Source organism: Austrofundulus limnaeus, unplaced genomic scaffold (assembly GCF_001266775.1).
Source record: "Austrofundulus limnaeus strain Quisiro unplaced genomic scaffold, Austrofundulus_limnaeus-1.0 Scaffold39, whole genome shotgun sequence".
Lineage (NCBI taxonomy): Eukaryota > Metazoa > Chordata > Actinopteri > Cyprinodontiformes > Rivulidae > Austrofundulus > Austrofundulus limnaeus.
The window spans coordinates 1994579-1998778 of NW_013952441.1; positions in this window are offsets into that span (position 1 = coordinate 1994579).

Here is a 4200-nt window from a genome sequence, read left to right on the forward strand (position 1 = left end):
AGAAGCCCTCTTTAGCCTCTAATATATATAGACACTGATATCTACCCCTTAGTAAAAGCCACAACCCTTTAACTATTACCTGTAGCTTATCTGAAACATGATGGCTAACACACAGGGCACACATAGGTTTAGCCTAATGTAAAATCCCAACTTAAGGTTGACCTAAAACCACATAAATGCATAACACATAGCAACCGGAAAAGCACTAGCTAGAGACGACCCAACAACCACCGTCCACGATGGCCCACCTTCTCGGCTAAGGCGACCAGGCTTCATCGCTCTCGACCTTCTCCTCCAGGTGGTCCCCATCTTCACGGCGTTCCAGTGGTCTCTTCCTGGCTCCTGTGAAGAGATCTCTACCTTCGATCAGGAGGTCCCCTTTCATCGGCAACCTTCCAGAGAGCGACTCGCAAAAGGGGGGTTCCTGAAATCAACTACTCTTCATGGTGTTCCAGAAACTGGTTGACTCCAGATCAACCACAACAATCGTATGGAATAACCCGTGTGGAAAACAATTCTTCCTTGGTGGATTACAATTCTTTGCTTCYAGTGGAACTAATACTTTTATGTTTAAGCAAGTAATTCATGACAACCTTTAATGACCTAGGCTTTCATGACATGCTGTTCATCCGCAGATAGAATGATTAAAGTCAGAACAAGATCTGCTAACAACGATAATCATTCTTAGATATCACTTGTGTTTATCTATGAATGATTATTGTTGTTAGCAGATCTTGTTCTGACTTTAATCATTCTATCTGCAGATGAACAGCATGTCATACTGTGCAACCTGAAAGACCCTTGGTTAAAAAATTTGTCAGTCAGTGTCAACTTTACAAGAAATGTCTTGATTGTAATGTGATTTACCGAGTCCCGTTAACGGGACACATTGAAAGTCACAAATGCGCTTCCCGAAAATGCTCGATCTGTTGTGAAAAGCTGGATCCAGGATGTGATGTAATTCAGGGCAATCACTTGTGTTACATCCAACCCACCTCGCGTGATAAAGATCTGCACAGTAAAATATTTTACGATTTCGAAACCTTTCTGAATTCGGAAAAAGTACATGTCCCGTTTCTAGTGTGCACAAAGAGTGTGACAGGAAACGTTTGGTGCTTGTACGGGCTGGATTGTGTCAGAGAATTCCTCTTAAAATTTCTAAGGCCTCTGTACAACGGATACTTGTTTATTGCACACAACTCCTGTGGTTTTGATTCATACATCATTCTCAGCTGTATGACAGAGCTCAGTATTTCACCGAGCATCATTATGCAAGGATCAAAGGTTCTGTGTTTCACAGATCCTGATTACAATCTGAGATTTCAGGACAGCTTATGTTTTCTGACGATGAGACTGAGCGCGTTTCCACAAGCGTTGGGTTTCCAATTGTTACAAATAACAAGTGCATCCGCTTGCATCAGAGTCTATCAGAGTAACTTTCTTAAGCCTGACACGCTGGCCATTCCTAGCCCCACGGACTACATGCATCATAAAACGTTTTCAAACGTTTCCATTCAATGGCTGGAGTGGGTCGCGTACAGCAGGAAAATACATATTAATCAAGCGCTTAACGCGGGAGAGAAAAAAGTGGGAAAGTACTTTCTGGACAGTTTTGCAGAGGTGGGAGGGGAGCACACGGCCTTTGAATTCCTGGGGTGTTTTTTTCACGGATGTCCAAAATGTTATACACCTCAGTCCGAGTGTCCGTTAAGACGCGCTCCATTTGAAAGGATCTATGAAGCCACAAATGAGAAACTGTGTGCTTTAAAAATGATCACAAATTAAAAGTAGAAGTAATCTAGGAACACGAGTGCGAAAATGTAAAAAAATCAGACCCTGCACTCGGTCAGTTCCTGCAGAATTACGACGCGCCCTAACTGTTACACCCTCGTGAGGCTTTATACGGGGGACGGACCTGCGCGGTAAGGCTGCATTTCAGCGCGCAACCTGATGAGACAGTGGAATACATCGACTTCTGTTCTCTGTATCCCAGCGTGAACGCTGAGGGGGTTTATCCGTTAGGACACCCTAAAATAATCTACAGAGATTTTGATGAACCTGAAAACTATTTCGGTTTTATCAGGGCAACGGTAGAGCCAMCGAGAAAATAGTTTTTCCCGGTCCTGCCTTATAAGACCTTGCGCGGCAAGTTGGTTTTTCACTCTCTGTCGAACTTGTGCAGAGTCAAACAATCAGCACACATCCTGTTTCCACAGCCCGCAGGAGAGAGCGCTCACAGGTGTCTGGACTACTGGGGAGTTTAATGCCTCCCTGACCGCAGGCTACAGAGTGCTAAAGATTACGCAGGTCTGGCATTTTGAGCAGAGGAGTGACAAACTCTTTATAGATTATATTAAACGGTTTCTTAAAAACAAATAAGAAAGCAGTGGATTCCCCCCGGAAGTAACGGATGAGGAGGGCAAACAGAAATACATTTGTGATTATTTCACACATCAAGGGATCCAGTTGGACCGTGAACAAATTCAGCAGAACCCCGCGAGAAGGCAGGTTGCGAAATTATGTCTAAATAGCTTCTGGGGAAAGTTTGTGCAGAGGAACAATCAAACACAGACCAYCATTGTGAAAGAACCCAATCAGCTGTTTGACTTTCTGTTTTCAGGAAAATATAAAGTCTCCTATTGTCACTTCCTGAACACCGAAGCGGTCCTGATCCAGTGGAGTTTTAATAAACGCTGCATTTGTCCACCGAATAGGACAGACAACATTTTCATTGCTGCGTTCACCACTGCGCTTGCGCGCCTGAAACTGTTGAGTTCTCTCCAGAAATTAGGACCGCGAGTGTTGTATATGGACACGGACTCGCTGATTTACACCATAAAACTGGGAGAAGAAACGCTACCAGTGGGAAATTATTTAGGTGATCTTACAAGTGAACTTTCTCCTGGAGATTCAATCCAGGAATTTGTCTCTACAGGTCCAAAATCGTACGTGTACAAAACGAGACAGGGGAAAGTCCTATTACGCGTAAAGGGGATCACACAGACTCACGAATCCTGCACAAAAGTCAGTTTTCACGGAATCAGTCAGCTGGTGGAGGGGTTCCTGGCTGGAGATGAAAGCTGTCATGTTGAAATCTCACAGCAGAACATAACACGTGACCAGACAGGTTTTCTGCTCAGAACTTCAAACTTTAAAAAGAGATTCAAAGTAGTTTACGATAAACGTAGATTATTTAGTAACGGACTAACCTTACCTTTCGGTTATTGATGTAAAATAAAATTAAAAAATCTTTTTAAAAATGTCACTCATCCAACTGGAGCAAGTGGAATTTGACCCTAAACTGAAGACCMCATTCAGTTGCATCCTCGCTGGACCCAGTGGGTGTGGGAAGTCTTATTTTGTAAAAAATGTTTTAGAAAATTGTCAGAGTATTTTAAATAATGTCCCTGAAAATATTGTATGGGTGTATGATATGTATCAGTCAATATTTGATGATCTGCAGAAAGTGAATAAAAACATTAAATTTATCAAAGATTTGCCTGATTCTTTTTAAGATCCTGTTTTATTACCTTTTAATAAATCATATTTAGTGATATTAGATGATGTTATATTCCAGGCTGCTGATAATTTGGAAGTTGTTAAAATATTTACTCAGTATCGCCATCACAGAAATATGAGCGTATTTTTTCTTACTCAAAACATTTTTCAACAAGGTAAACACAGCAGAACAATCAGTTTGAATTCAAATTATATCGTGTTATTTAAAAACCCACGAGACAAGCTGCAGGCCACAGTCTTAGCCCGACAGATGTTTCCAAAACAAATGTTTTTTTTCTGGAATGCCTTCAGAACGCGACTGCCTCCACTTATGGGTATTTATTGATAGATTTAACAGCGGCTTGCCCAGATGAGCTGTGACTTCGTACGGCGATATTTCCACGCGACAAACATCCTATGGTTTATATTCCCAGGAAGGCTTAAAAAAATGAATTAAACTAGTTTTATTCATCATGTCTGCTCGATTAAAAAGAAACGCACATTTGCTCAGGGCGCTTATGAATTCAACACCCCAAAAGAGGAGAGAGATATTGTCGCRCAGCTCCACGGATTTCATAAACTCAATTGGTGAACTAGCTCTGAACGTTCTGAAAGGCAATATTTCTCTTTCACCTGCTCAGTTTAAAACCTTAAAGGAGCGTAGAAAAACCATCYGTATTTTGGCTGATAAAAAAATTGGGG